At 40.4% G+C, this 25,237-nt stretch overlaps 1 protein-coding gene across 6 annotated transcripts in view; it reads left to right on the top strand.

Moving 5' to 3' along the window:
- The window catches only part of FAM172A (family with sequence similarity 172 member A), a 257,802-nt gene that overhangs the window by 161,089 nt on the left and 71,476 nt on the right, over positions 1–25,237 (top strand). The window lies entirely within an intron of this gene.

The following is a 25,237-nucleotide window of genomic DNA, read 5'->3' as shown; positions in this document are numbered from 1 at the left end:
GAGAGAGAAAAGAAGGAAAGAAGGAAAGAAGGAAGGGAGGAAGGGAAGAAGGGAGGAAGGAAGGGAGGGAGGGAGGAAGGAAGGGAGGAAGGGAGGAAAGAGAGAAAGAGAGAAAGAAGGAAAGAAGGAAAGAGGGAGAGAGAGAAAGAGAGAGAAAGAGAGAGAAAGAGAGAAAGAGAGAAAGAGAGAAAGAGAGAAAGAGAGAAAGAGAGAAAGAAAGAGAGAAAGAGAGAAAGAGAGAGAGAAAGAGAGAGAGAAAGAGAGAAAGAGAGAAAGAGAGAAAGAGAGAAAGAGAGAAAGAAAGAAAGAGAGAAAGAAAGAAAGAAAGAAAGAAAGAAAGAAAGAAAGAAAGAAAGAAAGAAAGAAAGAAAGAAAGAAAGAAAGAAAGAAAGAAAGAAAGAAAGAAAGAAAGAAAGAAAGAAAGAAAGAAAGAAAGAAAGAAAGAAAGAAAGAAAGAAAGAAAGAAAGAAAGAAAGAAATGGAGCAGCTGATGGGCAGTTACTGTCAGTAAGTATACTGAAGTATACTGGGGAAGCAGTACAGTATACTGAACAAATATGTATTTGTTCACTTTCTCTCATGCTTTGTTGGGGCTAGATGATGGGGGTAGTATAGCAGCTGCACCATGTAGCAGCCACACCACCCCTACACTTGCTATACAAGCATTTTGGGTCAAGCAGTCTATAGCAGTGTAGGTTACAGAAGTTACAGAGACCCTCTGCACAGCTGCTCCTGACCCTGCTCCTCTTACAGGATTGTCCTGTGAGGCACATGGCTTTAATTTGGAGCAGAGGTTTATGCCTGGGCCCGGTGCGTCTGATTGCGTCTTCAGGAAGAAAAAAAAAAAAAAAACAAGTGAAAAAGACAGAAAAGTTTTGATTCATTGATTCATTGAGTTTTCAATGAATCTTTTAAACTCATTTTGCATGTTTGGTGCTGCTAGATCTATCCCAGTTATTTAAAATTGTCTCAATTACCAGAGATGTTAAGTTCATCACTTCCTCATTGTGTAAGGCACTTGACACAGAACTGACACATTCGTGTTAAGCAAAGAAGAAACCTGATATGAAGCAGTGGCTTACTGATGGAGTTCAGTAGCATGATGTGGGCAAATCAAGGCAGAGCTGCTGTTCAGAAGCAGCACAGGAAAACTTTCAGCCTTGTTAAGGGCAGAAGAAAGTCCAGGTGCTCCTTTGTGTGAAGTTTCTAAGGGAAAAGATACAGAAAAAACAGCTCAGCTCTACCTCTCCTCTACTCGTTGGTTCTCCACATCCAGCGCTGGAATGTAGGTACCTGCCACTCATTTCGGTAAAGAAACCAAACTCACAACAAAGTAACTGACCAGCAGTGGTGAAGTCAGTAAAAAAGGAGAAGCATTTTTGTTTATACCTAACAAATGGTCTTTGCTTTGAATTTGATCTTACAACAGAAGTCAAGCTATGGTTTGGAATTCCTTTATTAAATAAGCCAGTAATACTTGGCTACAATTTTCAAATGTATGCCACATCTAATATTTCATTTGGTATTTGCAACTTTTTGTTTTCATGTTTGTGGCCACGAGACGATAAGAAGAGCAGCACAGATCTATGACATCGTAAGTGAATGTACAGAAACTGTTATGCAGATACTGCAGTGTAGGCACACATTTTCTGTACTGTACTGAGTTGTAGACTACTGGGGAAATAATTGAAAGTGATTGAACATGTGTGGGAAGTAAAGTTCCACCAATAAATGTAGTTAGTTATATTGTTTATGGCTTGAATTACAAATGCTAATTATAAACCATATGCTAAAATGCATCTTTATATTTAGTGATTAAAACTTTGTGTAATTCTGGTTTGAAAGTAAATGCACATCTAATAATATCTAAATGTAAATTACTTTTTAAATACACAGCACTAAAAATAGTTGTGTTGGTCACTGTGTTGCGCTAATTACTGATTTTAAAAATCTCAAAACATGATTCATGAGCACACCTCATCTTCTTCTCTAGCCAGTGTAGTCAGGGATTTATTTTCAGAAGCAGCTTGCTGTAGTTGATGGTAAATCATGGAACTTTCCCAACTCCTGGCTTATAATAATTTTCTGAAATTTAACAGAAACTGAGAATTTCAAGTTGATGGAGTCAATTTTATATTTAGTTTACAGAAAATAAGTTTCTGGTACAACGCCTCCTGTGAGTTTTTCTGCCAAATTTTGCAGGTTTACAATTATTTCACTTTAAAAAGAATGTTTTCCCTTGTCATTGCCTGCCTGAAAGACCCTCACAGAAGGAGGATAAACTGTGCACCAGTGCTTACCTGAGTCTTGTGACCACCCAGCACACATCCAACTACAATTCTAAGTCATAGAATCATAGAATCATAGAATCATAGAATCACCAAGGTTGGAAAAGACCTAAAAGATCACCCAGTCCAACCGTTCACCTATTCCCAATAGCTCCTACTAAACCATGTCCCTCAACACAACATCCAGTCTTTCCTTGAACACCCCCAGGGTTGGTGATTCCACCACCTCCCTGGGCAGTCCATTCCAGTGCCTGACCACCCTTTCTGAAAAGTAATACTTCCTCATGTCCAGCCTGAATCTCCCCTGCCGTAGCTTGAAACCATTCCCTCTGGTCCTATCACTAATGACACGAGAGAAGAGGCCGACCTCCAGCTCACTACAACCTCCCTTCAGGAAGTTATAGAGAGCAATGAGGTCTCCCCTGAGCCTCCTCTTCTCCAGGCTGAACATTCCCAGCTCCTTCAGCCTCTCCTCATATGGCCTGTGTTCCAGACCCCTCACCAGCTTTGTTGCCCTCCTTTGAACACATTCCAGGGCCTCAGTATCTTTCTTGCAGTGAGGGGCCCAAAACTGGACACAGTACTCGAGGTGCGGCCTCACTAGTGCTGAATATAGGGGAACAATCACCTCTCTGCTCCTGCTTGCAACACTGTTTCTGATGCAAGCCAGGATGCCATTGGCCTTCTTGGCCACCTGGGCACACTGTCGGCTCATGTTCAGCCGAGCATCAATCAATACCCCCAGGTCCATTTCCTCTACACAGTCCTCCAGCCACACCGCCCCAAGCCTGTAGCGTCACCTGGGGTTGTTGTGGCCGAAGTGCAGGACCCGGCATTTGGCCTTGTTGAAACTCATCCCATTGGCTCCAGCCCAGCTCTCCAGCCTGTCCAGATCCCTCTGTAGGGCCTCGCTACCCCCAGGCAGATCCACACTTCCAGCCAATTTGGTGTCATCTGCGAATTTACTGAGGGTGCACTCGATGCCCTCATCCAGGTCATCAATAAAGATCAATAAAGATATTGAAGAGGACAGGCCCCAGCACCGACCCCTGGGGAACACCACTCACGAGGTGGAAGGAAGTGGTAGGCCTTAGAATGCTGTATGATATTTAAAACTATCTGTGTTTGTCATTATAGAAAACGCTCATGACAGCTACTCATTTCAGAATCATGAGTACTGTTAAATCTAAGCTCTCGAAGTTGTCAGGTAGTCAGTATCAAGGGATCTAAATTAAAAAAAAAAAAAGTGGAATATTCCTCCTCTTTGCCTTGTATATTCTTGAGACCTTAGGCTTTGCTTTTTTATGGGTGTACTCAGCACCTAGATATCCAGAAGTGTACCTTTTTGGTTCTGCAGTAACTCTGTCATTGTGGTTAAATTATATCTTTGAGTCAAATGTCATGATAATCATGATGAAATTATGAAAATCGGCACTGTTATCCCCAACTTCTATCATTCACTTTAAAATACAAAGCGAATGTGATATTATTAAATAAAAGGAAAGTCATTGTCTTTGAGTAAATGAGAAACTATTCATTTGCCAGCCAAAATGTTGGATTGCACAAAGGTGTATTTTTAAGCAGCTTTGTTAAAGTGAGTACCCTTAAAACACACACTGTTCAGTTACTGCACCCACTGTAGAGTGCTAATTCCATCAAAATCAGCCAATTTTGTCAATTTAAAATAATTTTAGTCTCATCATTTTGAGAAATGACCTGCAATAAGCTGCCACTGTGTTTTGTTGTATTGTGCTGAGTACAGTGAGGAGACCTGACCTTATCTGGAGATAATAGGTGTCGTAATGATAGCGATGATAAATGGATACCTGCTGGACTACCTGGGAGTCTCTGTGGCTGCACCACTGTTCTGGCACAAGCAAAAGGCTTAATGACTTGGCTGTGAACGTGTCATTAGCTTTTCATTAATTTAATTTTCTGAAATTTGAAATGGAATCATTTGTTTATTCAGATCCTTATTAATTTATTTTTATACACATTTATTTACTTATTTACTTAGTTATTTGGGTCAAGAACTGATAAGCATTTATTGGATACTATTTATATGCAACTCTTAATACCCCTTCCTGACCTATTAAATTGAAATAGATCTGCTGATATGCGGCAGTAATAATAAAATGTAATGGCCGTAAGTATGGGAGAGAAGAGGAGCCAAGAAGCAAATGTGGAGACCAAGATCCATATTGGAGGAAACATTTACTTGTTTCAGCTATATTTTGTTAATAGACAAGTGTTTGTTCATCTGAAAAGGGACAAGCAAGAAATGATGGTGAATGGTGAGGCCTAATGAAGAAAAAGCACTGAATTCTGTAAAAAAAAGCTGAGCAAGGATAAGGTTGCTAGCAGGTTTGGTGGGATTGGTTTTTGGATTTGTGTTGCTGATTGTCACAAAAACTAAGTGTGCAATAACGAAACTGGCCCATGACATAAAGTAGTGAAGTTACCATTAATACTCAGGATTAGAATTTCTACAGTAAGAGAAATTAAATGAAATAATGCAAACTTCAGGATACATGTAACAGCTAGCCATCTGGATGCATATATAAACTGTGATTCCATCAACAGAAAACAGCAAAGATGGAGAAGCACTTGGACTTAATCAGCAATAGCTGTAAGTGAATGACCTGTTAAAGCAATAGAGGAGGCAAATGTGATTTGTTCGCTCTTTCTATCAGAGGAAGAGAAATATTAATGCTGGCCAGCATGCTGGTGAGATTTATCTCAGATAATTTGAGGCAATTCCGATTAACCACACTGAGAAAGATTAATTCCAGCTGGAAGAGATACAGAGAAAAAGTGTCAGGGTGCTTAGAGCGATGGAGAACCCATTTCAATAGAAAAGATGAAGAACTCAATTGTGTGATGTGATGCAGTGCCACTTGGATGTCTTACCTGCCCTGAGCACCAGGATCAATATTGTCGTAGAAACCATGCACACACCCTCCAGGCTTATCGGTCTGAAAAAGAACTGTAATTTGCTAATGCTTTTACATTAACTTTGGTAGCTTCTGAAAAAAAAACTAGGTTCAGGTGCCTACACTGTGTTCTGCTACATGAGACTTTAAAAAAGCACATCTTGTTCAGCCCAGCAAAGGAACCCTTAGAGGGATTGATAGCACTCTTTAAATATATCAAGAGAGTAAACAGCAGGGAGATAGAGCCATTTAAGCCCAAGAACAATGTTGGCACAGGAACAAATGGATTAAAAGTGGCCATGAATAAATTTAGGGTAGAATTAGGTCTTTCACCATTAGATCAGGAAGGCCTATTTGGGAACAAGAGGACTGGGACAAAATTCCTACCCAGCTAGACACACATGTGAGAAGAATTATGTGCGTAATTGACTGGGACAGTCAGGCCTTGATCTGACCCAGGAGTCTATGTTCTTGTGAAAGCAAGCGTGTGCAGGTGGCTATTTACAGCTGCAAACAATTGGACCCACTTTGGATTAATTTTTCTACAGATGGTGCCTCTCTGGCTCCAGGCTTACTCCATGGCCAAATTTCCCACCTCAGACTCGCAGAACACTTGAGTTTGATCCAAAACCAGATCAACCCCCCTAAATGCCAGTGTTGGCAAAGAACTTTATTTTTTTTCTCCTCACTTGTTTTTGGACATAGTGGACTTGTTTTTGCCAATGCTTTTTGAAATGTGTAAGTTTCAGCTTTCAGTAGAAAGCAACAAGGATTGCAGATCCAGTTGTGAGTGGTTACAGTAGTGAGCAAACGAAATGGATGTATCAAAAAGCACTGAAGTGTCTTAATAAGTGTCACTGCCTGCTCTGTTGATTGCAACTTCTTATCATGTTTGGCTGATATATACACAGAAGCATATGTATGTGTGTATATTCTTTGCCCTCTTTAATACAGGGCATATAAACATTTTAGACAACTGTTGAGTTTTCCACTTTCAGCCTAAGTAATTAAGCCAACAACTATGCACTGATACCATTATTTCCCATGCTACCATGTATTATTATCCATTTGCACTGCGGTGACAGTCACATATTAGTGCCTTATCCTGAAGAGTTTGCAGCCTAGAGAGTCTTAGCAGGAAGAGGCAGAGGAATGATGAACAATCACCAAGTAGCCACAGCTGCATTTTCTTTTTACTTTTTTTGTTTGCTTTAGATGCTGTGTAGGCATCCAGTTTCTTTTTAGTTCAATGCCATCCCTCTCAGCCTTACTACGGGATGTCAGGAGAGGATCACTAAAATAAAATCACGTCTCTCATAAGAGCTTGTTGTGCTGCCTCTTTGAGAGCAGGACTCAAGTTATGAATATTCTTCCCTACTCGTTACTTTGCTCTGGATAACTTTCTCAGCCTCATTACTTTTTGCTTCATCTTAATCATTTGCTAATTTAATATCTCATGCTTCACTCAGCTCAGTCCATGGTCTGCGGGCTAGGAGTATATGTGGCCCATCCCTGCTTCTTCCAAAAGGAGAAGGGCAGTGTTTCATGGCCCAGAACGATACACTGAATGCTAATTGCCTGCACCACCCATCATTACTTTACATCTCATTGGCCATTTCATATTAATTTTCTAATTTGACACCAGAGTTGGAAGGCTAATTATAAAATGAATGAAGAACAGGAGAAGGGTAAAAGTTAGAGTTAGTTGGAAGTCAGTTTATTTGGAAATATATGTTCATTGTTGTAGGACAAGGGCAAAACAATTTCTGCATTTTCCTACAGTGATGTTTTTAGAGACACGTGATCTCAGTAGTTACATATTTTCTCAATTTCTCTGCATTATCTTACATTCAGTACACTATACAGTGAGCTGTTATTTTTAGATTCTGGCATGAAGAGCTTTCTGATCTTTCTCAATTGTTCTCGTACTTCCATCCCCTTGTATCTGTAGTTGCCCAGTAATTTACATAAAACTAGGTCTTCCTTTTTTCTTTTTATTTTTCTTGCATTCCTTTCTGAATATTTTCAAATATTATTTGTCAACATTTCTCTTGCAGGTTGCTGAGAATTGAGCCCTATATTGAAAGTGTAGTTATTACATCCAGCTGAAGGCTAACTTCAGCACTGTTCTGCGCAACATTTGGGTCAACGCAGCCAACGCAATGTTAGATTTTTTCTGTGAAGTTGCTTTGAATATGGCACCCACTAACATTCAGAGTTCCCTCATAGTATTTTAGTGTTCTCTTTTTCCCTTTCCCCAGTCATATCAAGTAGATATGGAATCAAGTAGATGACCTTTTTTTCCAAGAATATTATATCTCGTTCTTCCAAATTAAATTCATCTACCTTTGCTACACAGGATGACAAACTAGATTGTCATAATGATCCCTTTTATGCTACAAGTCCATGAATCTTGGAAGCTTGTTTTTATATTTCTTTCATGCCTTGCTTCTCTTGGCAATTTCTCCCACTTTAGTGTCACCTGCAAATTTCATTAATTCCATATCATTAATGAGGATGTTAAATAAAACTGTATTTGGCATCTATCCTTATATTTGACTAGAAACTTCCTTCTGGCTTTATAAATTCTTTTGTATTAGTATCCTTTCCTCCTCAGTCTTATCCATTTTAAATTCTGTGAAACAGCTCACTTAATAGTTTACTTTTCATTTCAAATTTTATTTAAAGAAAAAAAAAGCCAAAGCACAGAACCTTATTGAAAGAATATGTGGTTCATCCTTTCAGTTGTCAGCACTGTCTTCAGCCCTTGAGCCTATCAAGGCTAACATGATGATGTCTGTGTGAAACCAAAGTGTGTAGTACATTGTTGATGCAAGTAGTTAACTCCCTGCACCCAGGGGAACACATACTCATTAGAGAGAATCTCATCAGAGTTACTTGCCTGGCCACTAAATTCTCTTTGGTGGCCCCAGCTTCCTAGAGCTACAAACTGTAATCTCTAGGTGTGCACCTCTACAGAAGTGTTTTCTGTCTGAATCATCTTATGCTCATCATGATCTTTCAGACTTGGAAATCCATCAACTGTAGTAGGCGTGCGCCTTATCTCCAATTCTCTGATGTAAAAGATCTGAGCTCAACTCTTTATTGGCTTCCTAATATTCAGATTTTATCTGAAATATTAGACTGTTTTAAATACTCCATTTTTTAAAAACAAAAAAAAAAATCAAAAAGGAAATTGTCTTACTGCTATTTCGTATTTTCCCATTTCTGTGACAGATCTTACGCCAATTAGACTACACAAGTGTATTGTATTACTGTTAGTTTAAATGTTAATTATGGTGAAAAGTATACGTATGGCTTTTGTGTGAAATAGTAGAGATTTTGTAAGACTTTAAGACCCGGTTTAGTGGATCAACCAAGGGAATTGCAAGTTAATAATATATTAGGCATTGCAAATCCACACGGAGTGAAAGCAATCCAAACATACTTCTGGTGAAGGGAACTCTCACACTGTGGCACTGTAAGAAGCAGCTGGAATTTGCATTTTATCCTAGAACTTTCCTGTCTTTAATCTAGTGAAGATGTGTTATGTAGCTTTTTCAGTATATTAGTGAAGTATTTTAATATTAATAATAGCATGAGAACCAGTGTTTAAATGTTAAAATAATCCTATTTAAGGGCTTTACTTGAATATGATATCAACTAAAAATATGTAAGTAGATTTTGCTCATATATTTATTGAGAAAATTGTGCTTCTAATACCACAGAATTAAACTGAGACCTGAACATGTAGAATCAAAACATAAAAGTAAATTTTCCTCGCAAATACAAGAAAAATAAATAGTTTAAATAGTTAATTTTTTCTTTTTTTTCTTTTTTCCATTTTCCAAGGCTAACTAAGTGTAACAGTAAATCCCAACTGTGCCACATCAGGACAGAAAGTGTGTAAGGTTTCTGCTTGATTAAGCCAAGCCATTTTATTTGCTTGTCAATACCTAGATTATATTTTATTGTAGGGTGGCAGAAGCTATTTGACAGGAGCCTTGTACCCATGTGCTGTGAAGCTTGGAGCAGTTAATGATCTTTAAAAGCAGAGATTTCAAGGCAAAATTTTTTTGTAGGTATCTTTGCCTGTTCCTTCATCATGCTCCCATCTCTCCCCACTCCCTTTCCCAGGAAAAAATGACAAATAACGTTTAAGAAACCATTCTTTGCAGATCTCCATAGGAAAACTGATTATTTTAGTATTTTTGATGTACCAAGTCACCACCTACTACAGCAAATAGCTGGTGAACCTGTACATTCCTGTGGTCATGAATATTGCTTTGTGTACCTTACCAACTTTTAATTTAGTTTTCAAGGGCTTTTGAAGTATGTGTTGTATCTGTCAGCTGCTTTGCATAAAAGCCTTAGTGTTCTCTCCAGTTCCTTTAAAATACAGTCTTACATAGTTGAGGATGGAAAAATAATAATAATCGCAGTATTCTTTGAAAGAGTAAATGTCAGTCAGCAGGGTGATGACTGTGATGTTAGCTCTCTGGTATTGTACTCTTGTAGCTATAAGCCTTTTTATACATCATGAGTACTTTGCTCAGTGGGTTTTAGAAAAAATCAAAATATCAGAATAACAACACAAATCCCCAGCCACACCCACTGCACCAAAGGCTGGCACGTAACTTCCAGCATTTTGTCAAGGTGTGTAGATTCTATTTCCTCAGTCTTAAAAAACCTGGCCAAATTAACCCCAGATAGATAATCTTATTTTACTTCTTTGCTGCTACTGTGTACAGCCCCAGCAGATTTTTAAACCAGCTGTTGAAAATAACCTAGTTTAAGAGTTCACCGTGAACGTGAGGGATTCATCATTATATATTTACTGTCTGAGGCTGATATAGCTGTAAGGTTTTTCAGATTCCATTGATCTATTGCGCATGTTCCCTCCCTGGGTTGCAGGACGTGCTCCTATTTGCATAAGGCCCTGGGCAAGGTTCTTTCTTGCATTGATTGGCCTGTCCAAGGGAGCCTGATGTGCTCTCACATTGATCACTGTGTCTTTTCTTGGAAGACAGTGTTACACTGAGTTCATCTCAAACATTCTAGGGAGAAGGTAAAACTTTACTGCAGATGTCTCAATTTTATTCAGATGTTCCTTTGAGTATAGGCTTTTTTTTTTCTCCAGGATAAGTTTTTTTTTTCCTTTTTTTCTTTTTTTCTTTTTTTTTTTTTAATTTGGATTTGTTCCTACAGTCCTAGTGCAGTATAGCCTAAAATGCACTGAAAAGCTATGTTAAATAAAATCACCACTTATTCCATGCTGCTTTGTTTTGTTTTGCTTTGTTTTTTGTTTTTTGTTTTTTTTTTTCTTAAAATAATAATGCCTAAATCTTCCAGGAAAAAAAAAAATATTTTCAAAGAGTTAGCAATTATTAGTAGAGTCTTAGTCTGGGAGTGTTGTCTTTGCTTAGATTAATATTGCCAGTTTGTAACTTGTGTGGTTTTGTACTGATATTTTCTACAGTCTTATTCAGATACTAAGAACTGCAGTTAGATTTTGGTTCTCTAGATCTGTACTTCAGATTGAATCATGCAGATAATACTAAGTTGCTAGGCAGACTGATGATTGATCATCTCTGCGCGTGCTGATCAGAGATGGCAAATACTTTCTTAGAATGTCCTTGTTATTATAGAAGAGGTATGCCACAGGCTTACTTTCAAAAACCAGGTTTGAGAGCTGGTTCTTTGCACACCCTTACACAGGATGGAGCTTTTGAATGATCCCTGTATTCACAAGCCGCATGCAGGAGCACTGCTATCCACGGCTGGGGTTTCTGAGAGCTACGCATTTGCTTATGTGCCTAATGATGGAAAAGATGCCTGTTATTGTCATCCCTCAAACATATATCTGTAGCCTGAAAATGACTGGACTCATGGACATTCTTGTAGGTGCAGGTGAAATGTAGTTGTACCTGAAGGGTACATAGCTCATAGGTAGTGAATAAGCTGGCATGTGAACTTTACATAGATCATGATACTACCCTATGTTGCTGAAAAATAAAATGTTACAATACTGTTCCTGAGCATCACTGAGTTGCTCCTTAGTAATTTCCTAAAAATTTACAGTGGGTATTTTTGTGGATGCTGTAGAATTTTCTTAGAAGAAATAAGTATTCAGAGATACACAGATGAGACACATTAACACCATTACATAAATTACACAGGGTTTACTTTATCACTTGGATTATAGTTTCATGTCTTTCACAGAAGCAATAATGTATTGCATTGTATTGCGATACTTTGGCTTAGGGAACATATTCCTTTGGTCATTCAGTAAAACAAAACTTAGATAAGTATAATTTAGGTAGCGTATATGAAATTTCATCTTCATTATCATGCAAATGCAGTGAGAACGTAACATTTCCCAAGATGTCATTTGACTATTAGGATCTTTAGAAAATGGCCTCTCAAAGCCACAAAGCTAATATTCCAGAAGAAAGCTATATAATGCCTAAAAATTGTCTATCCTTATTCAATATGAATAACAAATGTAATAGGACAGGCCATTATTAAAATCGCAAAAGAGTGTGCTGACCTATTGGTACGGAGGATCTTTTCTGATTTTTTCATCTATGATGAATTCTGAGCTTTCCGTATGTAGAGGAGGAACGTTTAAATACAGATTTCAAAACTGTACAGGAAAAAAAGTTGGATAGTAGCCGGAAATCTGTTCTTTTTTGTTTTAGTGTATAAATGAAATCAGTGCATATTTATACCGATGACTATTTTGCTATATGTAATAATGTTCTGTGTAAGTGGTATAAATACCGTATTGTCTGCATTGTGCACAGATTGTACATCTACAGTACTTTCAACTTTCTGTAAGCTGTCTTTTGCTGAGATTTGAGTCCATCAGCGTAGAAGATAGGCACTGGCTAAATATGAGCTAATCTCTTAAGTGGGGAGTGGAACTTGCTTTCTAATTTTGAAATGAAAGAAGAGTCTGAGTGTCTCGTAGCAGCCCATTATCAATGTTATTCAGTTGAAGAAAAACACTGGACTTAGTTGTGTGCCTGAACTACACAGGGCAACAAGACCCCACAGATTTCTGGTAGTAAAAGAGATCTTTTGCAAACAGATTCAATGTTGAAAAGGAAGGGCACAAAACAATTGTTTGTAAGCAATTACAACGAGGAAAGGAAATCTGATCTCTTCAGGTGGACATACATTCTGGGGAAGGAAAAAAAAAAAAAAAAAAGAGTATTCAAAGCATGAATAACATTGTGCCGTTAAACAGAGTGGATGTATTTGAAAAATGCAGCAAATACATATGTAGGTGCTTCCAGAGCTTCAGATATGCTCTGTCGATGTTATACTGTGAGGTTTTCACAGCAGATATTTGCAGCCCCAAGTTGTGGATTTGTTGAAATAAGTGTTTTGAATCGATGTAAATAACTGCATGGTTGCTGGGCATCTTCAAAGTCAAACATGCAGGAGAGTCCCTTTACTGATGGGGTCTGAATAAAATAAGTTACACAGCGTGAATAACACATTTTTAAGTTATCCTGAGGAAGATTCAACTTCCATGGCAAAGTGACGTTTTTCAGACATGGGGCAAATGTTATCCAAATAAACACATAAATAATGGAATTCCAAAGTCTGTAGGTTTTTTTGTTGTTGTTATTTTTAGTTTGTAAAATGGTAGTATTTTGAGATTGGAAAAATTACAGAGATGTCTGAAATGTCATCTCTCTTTCATGTCACTAAGACATTTTCATTTTACAAACATGTTACTAAAGATAAAAGGTGGTTCTGTGTTGTTTTGCTAGGGAGATCTTTTCAAAGTCCAGGTATTGCTAATGTGACAGACATCATGTAGCAATTAAAAATATTTCTCACTACTTCATTCCTACCTAAACATTTTTGCCCTCCATGCATCATATCAGGTATCTGCCCTTCACTCAAAGCCTTTTGATGAATTAACTGGCAAACTTCCATCACATGTAAGATAGTCTGGTGCGTTTTTTGAGAGAGAGCTATGATGTGACATTAAAGTTTATTTATGCCTTTTTTTTTTTTAAGATGAAATGGAGTGTTTAAATGATCAAGAACTCCCAGACAATTGTGATTTGATGCAGCACTCAGAAAAAGGCACTGATAGAGCTTCACAGTCTCAGAAATATCAGAAATCCTGATTTTCTATCACATTCATTTTTTTTGAGAAAAAATGGTTCTGGGTATAATACAGATAGTCTGCTTAGCACTAGATTTAGTGGGGTCATCATTTCAGCCCCAGTTTATTGCTGAAAGGGCGATGGGTGGTGGTATTCTGACTGAATAATACACAGCAAGGACAAAACAATTAGAATCATCCTGCTCTGCAGAGTCTTATGGTTTTCCCACCACCTTTTCTTTCTACACGAATAAAAGCAGTTGCCCTGTTGAAGTAAAGACTGAACCCCTATTTGCTTGAGAAAAGTTGATTTTTACTGTGTGACATAGAAAATAATATTATCCACATTGCATTGAATATCACTTCTTTTGTATGCACTTGAGACTTTTTTTATATTTTGAAGCATTCTGCTGAGTACAATCTAAGTGAAGTTTTTTACACCATAATTGTGAAGCAAGTGCTATAGAAAAAGAAATTTGAAATTTCAATGTCACTATATTTGGGAGATTTGCATGAAACTGTGGAAGGGGTAGCAAGTCTATAGTCTGTAACTGCGCAAAATTAAAATTAGTTATATAATGCACATTCGCCGAGACACCTTATTTTGAAAGAAAAAGTCTTTCTGCCTTCTGCTTCTCTTTGATACGTACTCAAGTAACTTTCTACAGCTTAAAGAAATATCTCTAAATCAGGTAGCATGGGAATAAGCATTCACTCACATTTGGCTGGCCAGCTGAACATGCATGTGTGCCAGCATGCTGTGTCGTGCACATTATCAGCACAGAATTCCTGGTAAGTTCTAGCAGCCTAATTCCTTCAGCATCAGAGACGCACTGATGACCGTAAAGGGAACGTGTGTCCCTTTCCCTCCTCCACATAGGTGATGGACTGTGCTAGGGGTGCACTGGCCACAAGGTTCCTCTCCTGCCAGTGATGCTCGTGCAGTGCATGTGCACACATGCTCATGTGTGCTTTGTGTGCACGCTTAGCATCCTCAGGCCAACTATGTGCACTGTGCAATTAGGGGATATGATTTAGTTAATTTTTGGTGGCCAGTCCGAATGGAGCTCCGTGTCTTGTATGGTGTGATAGTGATGCTCTGGGGCACCAGGCCACCTCGTTGTGCTTCCTGCTCCTTAAAACAGCTGCTTTTCCATCTGCAGCACAAAGAATAATTGGTGAACGACTTCTCATCTCTGTAACATATACACGTACCTTCACATTCCCCTGTCCAGTTTTGTTCTGCTCAGGTTGGGATCTTGGGGTAAGAGTGAAGTATGCTGTGTGCAAAAACATTAATGGGAGGTAGCCACAAGTACACCATCTGCCCTGAAACACAGGTGAAATATTGCAGTTATTATTACCGGCTTTTTCAGAGTGCTGAGTTGCTGTTAAAATCTAATGACGAGAACTTCTAGATCCACTTTTCTGTGGTTCAAATTAAGCCTAAATGCATATACGCCATTTGGAGATTATAATGAATCTTACACAATTAAAGTTTCATTTGCAATTGTACCCTAATAGTTACTGTATCTAAATACATATCTACTGTCATTCCCAACACTGCATTTCCAGTCATTTGTCTCTTATTTTCCACCTTCACATTACACGGGAATCAATTTACAATGTACGCTGTAATCTTTTTGTAAAAGCCTATTGCTGTACGCTGCTTTTTTAAAATGCAGGGATGGGAATAAATGTCTATTAATGCTTTGCACGGAGTAAAAAAACAACAACACAAACATCTTGTGATTAGAATGTATTTATAAACAGTCGCTTTCATTTTTTATGCAAATGAAACGGGGCAGCGCTGTCAGGCTTCCACTCTTCCTTTTCTGCGTTACTGTCAGCGTGGTTTCTTCGACACTCGGTGTGCTTCTCTGCGGCGCACCTGTACCGGTGCCATCTTGCTCCGCCGCTCTATGCCTCGTGCCTTTGTCTCCTGTTTTACTGCCCGCGCCCCGCCGATGCTAATGGCCGCGGTACGCACACCGCCACTCGCGGGACCGAGAGCACATCGCTCCTCTTTGCCGAGGGCTCACGCAGCGGAACGGCGAAACGCGCCGACCCGGCACAGCAACGACACGTGCTGAGCTGAAGTTTCGCAGCGCGGTGCGTCGGAGGGGAATTTTGGGGCATGCTGGTGGAGTGTTTCTGTAAGCAAAAAGGTAATTCGCTAGGAGGCACGTGCTGTGAAGCGACTGCTGCCGGACTGACGGCGCTCGCCTCCAAATAACGAGATAAGGGCGGAAAGCATCGAGACGAGGTGGGCTCGGGCAGGCCGCACGCAGACCCACGCGCGGAGTGGGCCCGGCCTCCGATGGACTCCGCGAGCCGCGCCTGCCCCGCGCCGCCGCTAGGGGGCACTGTGTGCTCGTCCTCGGCCTCCGCGCCGCCGCCGGGTCCGGGCCGCACGCAGCCTGCTGCTGGAGCCTGCTGCTGGCCGCCGCCGTGCCGCGCGTGGGAGTGCGGGGCGAGCGTCCTGCCCGGCCGCCTCCCAGTTGTTTCCCATCGGAAACATGATGCTGGAAAGCTGCGTTTGTGCTGAGCCGGGGTTTGGGTCCCTCGCCAGCTGCGCCTGCGGCCAGCAGCTGCAGTTGGCAGCTTTAGAAAGGAACCAGAGAGCGCTGAGGGCTTTGGTAATTTAATGGCACAAAGGTCGGGAGGAGGATGAGCACGGGACAGGAGTGGGAAGTTCACAATGCACATCTTCTGTTCCTGCACAGCATATATTGATTGCATGGATGACACAAAGCTGTTCTAAGTTCAGATCTTTTTTTTTGTTTTTATTTTCTGTGTATGCACTCTTTTACTTATGTTATTTGTAAAAATGTTGAATAATCAGATTAATCACATGAATAGAAGCATGTTAGAAGGTGTTGTTTCACAAACATCATAAGGATGATATTAGTGTTACACTTGTAACCAAAATACAGCATTCTAACTCAAAAATACAGAACTCTGCTACCACCCCATTTGTGCCTTCCGTAGCCAGCAGAGCTCGGTGGAGCACAGCATGCTGTTGGGATCGGGCATTCCCTGTGGCTGTGGAGTTCAGCACCCAGGGCTGGAGCTGCGAGACTCAAAACAGTGTCTGTCCCTTCAGCAGGAGCTGCCTTCTGAAGCAGAAACCTTCATTCCCTGGTGCTGCCAGATGTCTTTTTGACTGTATATTCCACTGTTTAATGTTTCTTCCTGGTTAGCTGTTGCTGACTTTCACTTAGTGTGTACGTTTTACTGGAGGAAGCATGCATAGGTGTGTGTGTTAACCACTGTTTTGCCTTATCGCTGCAGATGATCAGCTAGTCAGATGATAGGCATTCGCAGTAACCAAAGATTTGGGCAGGCAGTAGCTCTAACATTCACCTTTCTGAAATGTCATGATCTCATCACACACCAAAAGTAATTTTTTAATAAACTTCTAAAGTACTGCCATAGCCGTACCTGTAGCCATTAAAAGGTAGATCTATATAACAACAGATTATATGCTGTGCAGTGAATTGAACATATTTTGTACGAGTCCTGCCTTATCTCTTGTAAATACCAAACAGATTATGAGCCATCTCCGTTGCTAGCAGTGTATTTTAAGCATTACAGTGAGCACATAATTTTCTGAAAAAATTCTCCTGGCAGTTACTGCACAACTTCAGAGGATGGTGTAATAAGTTGGTTATAAATATGTGGATTTTCTAATTATTTCTGTATAATAATGTAGTATTTTTGGACAGTTTGATCTCCAAGATGATGTTTAGTAATTGATCTGTCGCTTAACAGGAGCAAGCATTACCTAGTTTTTCTTTATTGGTTCATAAGCAAAAAGGGAAAAATGCTTAATCAATACAGAACAGCTCTTTTTGTATTCACCATTTTATAATTTGAAATCTTACTTTGTTAGTACTAACAGTCTATGAACAGTGAGATGCCAGAACTGCTGTAATAGGATTTTCCCCCTCCTAGCAGGATGTTGCTCGTGGCTATAGAAAGTTAATTTCAGATCCTGATACACTTGCATTAATTTTTGAGACATTGGCTGAGTGTAGTACAGTGAAGAAAAACATGAACACCACGCCACTATGCTGTAGCTAATCGTTTATTACCTCAAGCCAAAGGAAGCAGTGCTAATGTGCAGGCCGCAATGTCTGGGGGAAAAAAAAAAAAAGTAGGAAACTGACAGAAAAGGTCTCCCAGTTTTCTTCCTGAGGGTTTTGAGAAGAGGACCAAGAAGGAAAAGGAGAAACAATAGCTTCGTCATGTCACAAAAGCCCATGTTCACTGGCATTTAAATAGGTTCTGGCACACTTGGGAGACCATGTTCACACATTCAAATAATATTTTACGATGAGACTACAATACTTACTGAATTATCCCACTTTTGCATAAGAAAACTCATCTTTATGATTGCTTAAAAGTGCAGTTTCGATTTGAAAAGCAAGCAGTTTAGGTGCCTATCATCTGCGATATGCGGCATACCTCAGTAAAGCATTTATATTCTTTGGAGTATTTGCTGACAAAAGGAGCGTGTTGTCTCTTCACTTGCCAGTATGGGATCTGTTGACTCCACAGCTATGTAAAAACCTCTCATCAGCACCTATTTTAATCAGCAAGAACTTTACTATAAATCATTATCAGAAAAAGCATTGTGCTACACTTTTATACCAATACATTTATTTTGAAATTAATAGGGAAAAATAGTACAGAGTCTGTGCTTGAGATGGACTAATAAGCGTGCCCATGAGACTTTCCTTTTTAAGCACTAAATGAAAGCTTTTGCATTGCTAACAGGCTACAAAAGTTGCTTAGGTAATAAGACTCTTTTTCTCTTATCAGTAAAAAAGAAAAGGGGAGGGATGGGATGGCTCAAGGGATTGGTAATCAGATTACAAAGTCTTTCACTTCTAGGTCACTGGTTCAAATCTGCCCCCTGTTTAGTAGTGACCAAAAGCTGTTCCCAGCTGATGGCTTTTCAGTAGCCTTTGTGAAATGCATTAGTGATCTATATCCAATGTCTAGTGAAAATCACTGCGAGCAGTTGTGTTGGGAGTCTCAACTGAGACCCTTTAAGTAGGAATAAATGACCTACTCACACACTGAAGGGGTTGGTGTTTCATTTTCCAGAAAATAATTTTAATAAGTTAGTGGAGCAGCGCAGCTGAATCTGCACTGTCACAGCTGTTCTGGGCTTAAATAGCGAGTTCTGCTTCCCAGGACTTGTCACTATTGCTTCTCACTAGTACTGCCTCTAAAAATTGTTACCAGCTTTCTTAAGAATCGGGCTGCTATCCCTCAATTTGAGTTGCATGATATCACTCCAATTTACTTCCATATTAGGCTAAAGCGATACCATCATAATAGAAAAAAAAAAAAAAAAAGAGAAAACTAAAAAGAAAATTACTAAATTTGTTCATCTTAGAAGAAATGTCACACTTATTAGTAAAATTGATTCTGACATATAGAGTGTGAAAACATTTTTATTGATGGTTTTAGTGCTGTATTAATGCTGTGGAAGCTATGAGACTGCAACTTTGGTAGACTCTTACTGCTGTATGTGTCTTACATCAGCAAAACATACTCAGAGAAATGTTGGAAGAGTGTTTTAAACTGCATTATTGAAAATGAGGGAAAACAGAGAATATTCCTCAGTTCCTGCAGAAGAATCTTTTCTTGTGTACATTAGCTAGTGCCAGCTCTTGCTAAGTTTTATTGTCAGATATTTAAATGATACCTTTAAAGACTTTGCTCTTGTCAGCATTTTGAAGTGCTGTTTTCCTTCAGGTAGGGGAATGCTAGAGGACAGTTGCTGTAAAGAGAATGTAATTTCTGGTTCATTAATACATGAACCTGGAACAACTGTTCTGTGTATTTGGTACATTTCCATGAGAATCACTTTGTCAGTTTAGAGGTGTTTTTTTAGTCTGCAGGGATTCACGCAAGCCATTATGAAACTGTGGCTCCTTCCCCAAAATTAAATAAAGAAAAACTGTATTTTGTTTGACACAGTAGGAATGCTGCATCTACGCCGCTGTAGATATTTTTGTACAGAGAGCAGAACTAGGTATTTCATCAATCATAAATGAAGCGTGGTTTGATCAAACAGATCGCATCCACCAGCTCCCTCATTACCTGCATAAGCCTCTGCCAGGACGGCAGTGGTAGCACTCAGCCTGCAAAGCACAGTGCATGTGCCTGCTGGCAGGAGCTCCGTTCAGGGCTTCAGGCTCCGTCCTGTGTGATGCTGTGCATTTGTGATGGATGTTCTGTAAGGCTAAGGATTTCTGTGAGTACCTGTTGTTTTATCTAATTCCCTTTCTTATTTTTAACTTGCATTGAGCACGTGCATCTGCTCTCCTGTCCCAGGCAAACAGGGGCAACTACGGGAGGTAGAAGATAGTGAGAACTCTTGTGATGGCTGAGGAGCCATAAGGATTTGGTGCTGGGAGTGGCATTATTCTGGTCAGTGCCTTCAGAGACAAATTTGAAAAGAAACAAGAAATATTAACCATGTCAGCTGTGGGGCTGTGGTAAACATAGGCACATAGAACTATGCAATATCTCAGGTTGGAAGGGGCCCGTGAGGGTCATCGAGGCCAACTTATGTGTCCACACAGCACTGCCCAACGTTCAAACTCTACAGTAAGAGTGCTGTCCAAATGCTCCTTGAACTCAGGCACTGAGGCCGTGCCCACTGCCCCGCGCATCCCGTTCCGTGCCCACCACCCTTTCAGACCCTTTCCCTGACCCCCAGCTGCCCTCCCCTAGTGCAGCTCCATGCCATTCCCTCGGGCCTGTCGCTGTCACACAGAGCAGAGCTCAGCTCTGCCTTCCACTCCCTGTGAGGAGCTGCAGCTGCCATAGGGTCTTCCCTTCAGCTTTTCTGCTCATTGCACACCAAGGGATGTCAACCATGCTTGACATGTCTTCCCCTCCAGAATCCTCACCATTTCAGTCCCTCTCAAAGCTAGTGTGATACCAGGAGGTTTGTGTCCAGAGCAGGAGGCACAGGTCAAAAAGTACAGGTGTGGAAAAAAGAAACTTCAATTAATGTATTTACATACATCCTAGATGCACCTTCCACAGATACCACGTGTCTTGGAAACCCACAGGACTCAGAGCATGCTGCCACCTGCATCTCTGTCTTAGAATCATATAATCATTGAGGTTGGAAAACACCTCTGAAATCAAGTCCAGCTGCTAATCTTGTGGACATGGGATCCACACTGCGCAGTGCAGGGGGTGAAGGTGAGAAGTACCACTGGGCTTCATGAGGCCACTCTTTCCAGGAGTGAGGATTTGGAAGCCAGAGCCATTCCTTCCAGAAGTTCACACAGAGGTTACAGGGGAAAAAAAAACTAAACTGAAAACATTGGCTGCACAGCTGTTAAGCTCAAAACAGTTCCCTTTCAAGACTGCTGTGAACGTTCGCTCCTGTTCCACAGGGGAACTAACTCAGTGTTCCAGCTGCTACTTTAGGCCCACTGCTTCAAGATGCAGCAGAAGTGCTTCAGGAACAGGTGAAAGGGCCGACTTGTGGGACGGAGCTCCTGAGAACAAGTTTTACATGTGCATGGCTGTTGTTGTGAACCTAGCCAACACTTGAGAAAACACGAGTTAACAGAGGTAACCTCCCTGTGTGGCATTCATCCTGGTGTGACTGTGCTTAGTGATTCAGCTTAGGGGTACCTTAACATGGCTGTAAGAGCCATATCACATGTGGAAGAGTGTGAAATGAAGCCTGTCTCGTGTGTTGGGTTGTTTAACAGAACTTTGGACAAAAAGGAACAGAATTAAAGCTCACAGTTGCTTTTGCTTTTAGCGTTGCTTATGAAACTTAGGAGATCAGAGGGTCATGGAGAATATCTTGCTAGTGATGTGTAATGGTTTGGAAATAAACACCAGGGGTGGCTCCATCTGCCTTTGATCTAACTAAATGGCTATTATGTATATTCTATTTAACTTATTTTAAAATTAGGCAAAGAGCACACAAGAATGCTTCTCTGCGTGCTAGATGCCTGAACTTCCAACTGTGTGCTCAGGACCAAACAAAAGGAAAATGGTTCTCTTTCAAGGAGCTTATCATTTGGTAGATATATAACACAAAGCAGGCACAAAATGCTGTGGGAAAGAGGAACTGACATTCTACTTTATCCCATTTTTTTTAACATTTTGAATTGTTATTGATGAGGGCCAGAATTTGCAGATTTCACACAGCGTCTTTTACTTGTGATTTTTATTTTTTTAAGTGGAACTTCTTAAGTCAGAAGTGATGAGCTCTTGGCTTAAAAAGATGGATAAGTAGCTGGTAGGCCTTTTTTACAAAGCTCATCAGAAACTTTGAACAGCATGTGCAGAAAGTTTAGCAGACGTCATTTGGGATATAGTGCAGGGGCATCTGATGGCCGCAGTCTTGTGGGACCCTGGTGAGCTCCCTAGGCTCCTGTCAGCACAGGAGAAGATTATTCAGGCCCAGCCTCATGGCCCAGAGGCTGCAGTAGCCCTGGCTGGCTGCCTTCCTGCCCACCACTCTCCCTAGCCATGCCAGCCTGCCCTCTGGTACAGCCTGCCTTCAAGAGTGACCTAGTGAATGTTGGGCAAGAGCTGCAGAGAAACTTTGGGCTGGTAGCCTTGTTGTAACCAAGAGAGTCAAATCCAGCATTTCCAAGATTGTGCCTTAATTTAAATTTAATTTTGCCTTAATTGACCTCATTGCAGCCTATCAATACCTGAAGGGAACCTACACCCAGGAGGGGAGTAAACTCTTCAAAAGGGCTGATAACAGCAGGACTAGGGGAAATGGTTTTAAGTTGAAGGAGGGAAGATTTAGGTTGGATGTTAGGGGGAAGTTCTTTACTAGGAGAGTGGTTAGGCCCTGGAACGGGCTGCCCAGGGAGGTTGTGGATGCCCCGTCCTTGGACGTGTTTAAGGCCAGGTTGGACGGGGTCCTGGGCAACCTGATCTGAATGTGTATGTTTGGTGGCCCTGCTAGGCAGGGGGGTTGGAACTACATGATCCTTGGGGTCCCTTCCAACCCGGGTGATTCTGTGATTCTGTGAATTTCCTAATGTTTTCTAAGAGTAGTGTTTTATTTTCACTGCTCTCAACATGCCTCTCCCTTTGAAGCTTGTGCGTATGGAACTGTAGGTTACTTTGCTAAAAAAAAAAAAGTCTGCATATGTTAAGCAAGTATTTTCCTACACGAGAACCTGGGAATTTTCAGTTTGTATGCAGTATCCACTGTCCCGAAATGTAGACACTGTGTCTTTCATTATTTTCTTAGTGTCTTAAATGAGCCTCCTTGTTCTTCTGTTGACTCATCACTATCTGGCGTAACTTCTCTGACTAATAATGTGTCATAAATACTTGAGATGATCTGTGATATTTGATTAACCAGCTCTTAGTGAGGGCAGTGGGGAGACAGTAATGCACACTCTCTTTTAGGTTATTCAGCAGAAATCATGATGATACGATCATCATCAAGGCTGGCCCAGGATAACCAAGCACACCAGGAGGATAAACACAAAAACAGCATTTCTTAGCAACCTGGAGTGAGCAGGCTCCTACTCTTTTATCACTGGCAATGCTTGTTTCCCCTGTCACCCTGATTTCAAAGTCAGCTTGGGTCCAGAGGGCAACAGTGTGACCTCTCATCTCATTGAGGTAGCATTCTGGTCCTGTTCCATTTCTATAGATGCTGGGATTGAAGTCAGCTGTTGGGGCAGTGCCCCTGCTCCCAGAGCTACCAAATTGCAGATCCAAAGTGCTCAGCATCTTCAGGGAGTGAGGCTGTATGCTTCCTCTGCTAGTAAAGCCATGCCAGACAGTGACAGGTGTGGGGCATGGACCAGACATTTAATTTTAATGTGTGCTAGTTACGAGCGTCTGTTCTGTACTTTGAATTGGAAGATCTTTATCTGAATCATTTGTCATATTAGATTAGTTATACATCCTTCCGAGTGCTTCACAAAGACCTTGTATTTTTGAAAGATTTTGTCCTCTGTGGAGCTGCCTTAGCTGCTACTTCCTCATCTCTTGACAGGATGGAAAATGTTTGATATCTGGTAGCATGTCCAGTGTCTTATAAAGAGACCAGATAAAAATTTATTCAGTATTTCCCTCTGCTTTACTGTTTTTTTGGTCTTCGAAGATTTCAACCAAATTGAAGTGTGCTTGATTTAATTTGGTTTTCTGCCACGGACACACCCTTTTTGGGTGAAGAATCGTGTGTGAGAACAGCATGTGAATGAGATTGAAAATGGAAATTGGTGCTCTACTTCTTTGCTTGAATGCAATAGTAAGTTTTCGTTTGCCAGTCCCCAACTGTGAAAAGAGATATCTTCACGGGTTGGTGTGACATCAAAACCTTCAGTTTATTTACCCTCTAGCCCAGAGACTTTGCCTGTAGGGAAACTACTCCTCCCAGAAGTTTCTCAGAAACTGCAAGAGTCAAAGCCGAAGCCTCAAAGGACAGGAAGGATGAATGTTGTCTTATCCTCTTGCTGAGGTGGAAATCCATCTGTCTATGTTTAAATAACAAGAGCGTTAGACTTCATGTCCATCTGTGAAGTGCTGAGTTTAGCGTTCAGTTTTTCCTTATTTTCTAAGTCAGGCCTTTTCAGAAAAAAATAACGTATATGCTGACGTGTACCCATTTAAAAGAAATAGGGTCAACTTCTTAAAGTTCTTGCTCAGTGAACATTAGTAATCTAAGGAGGACTTGCATTTAAACTTATGCAGTTTTCTGTTTCTGTGAATATGTAGTAAAACATAAGCAAACTGAATATTTCATTGAAAAATGTGCCACAATAATATTTGCCTAAACCATACAAAAATTTCCAAGAACTGTTTGCATCAAAGCAATGAAGAAGGAATACCATTTTGCTCTGTTGCATTCAATACTTAATGCAGAAAGAGTTATTTGATAGTTTAGCATTTGTTTAACTACTATGATTGTTCACTTATAGACTGAGTTCTGGATTTACACACTATTAAAACATGATAAAATTATTTTCGTAACTTACTTGAGGCCACGTTTTTCATTAGATATGAGCCATTACTTTCATGATGGTAAAATATCAAAACAAAAATCCAACTGCTTCTATTATTTTATTTTCAAGACTTGTATATTAATGTTTTTGTTAAACACTGGTTTTCAGAAATTGTTTAATTAATTTGTTATCACAGAAAGTTAAGTATTCATTCCATATTTACATTTATCTCAGTAATATTCAAGAACCTGCATATTCAGGTTCAAGGCTTTTCAGAGGTTTTCACCCCACACAGTGCAATGGAAGAGTCTGGTAAGATAGGCTAAAAGTAAATGACTGGTTTTATTGGTCTGTATTACGAGTTGTTTAGAGTCAGAAAAGTCGGTTCACTGCAGTTTAAAATAAATTGTTTGTTCAGCTCAAACAAATTATCTTAGGAAGAACTGTGTGAGAAGGACTTTTTTTCTGTCCAGCACCTCTTTCTGATTCTGATTGATTGGCAATCACTCAAAGTAACAATCTCAGTAATACTGACCAGGCTTAGATCCCCAGGGCTGAAAGTTGCCACGGTGTGGTGTCTGGCTGAGCAGCAGATGAGCGTCTCTGAACTGAAACAGTCATATCCCTTGAATGGGTGGACCAGATAGACAAAGTTGGTAGCAGAGTTAATGGCCCTGCTTCTGTATGCTGCCAGCTCTTAGCAGAGCCCAGGCAAGCTGCAAGCTATAATGGCTGGTCTGAGTTATCGTGATAACTCATGTGGTCAGATGGTCAGGTACCGGAATGGGCTGCCCAAGGAGGTGGTGGAGTTGCTGACCCTGGAGGTGTTCAAGAAACATTTGGACATTGTGTTGAGGGTCATGGCTTAATGAGAACTATTGGTGATGAGTGGATGGTTGGACTGGGTGA

Source organism: Lagopus leucura, unplaced genomic scaffold (genome assembly GCF_019238085.1).
Source record: "Lagopus leucura isolate 7727_CA_CO unplaced genomic scaffold, USGS_WTPT01 Super-Scaffold_810, whole genome shotgun sequence".
NCBI lineage: Eukaryota > Metazoa > Chordata > Aves > Galliformes > Phasianidae > Lagopus > Lagopus leucura.
This window is presented reverse-complemented; position numbering and strand designations above follow the sequence as displayed.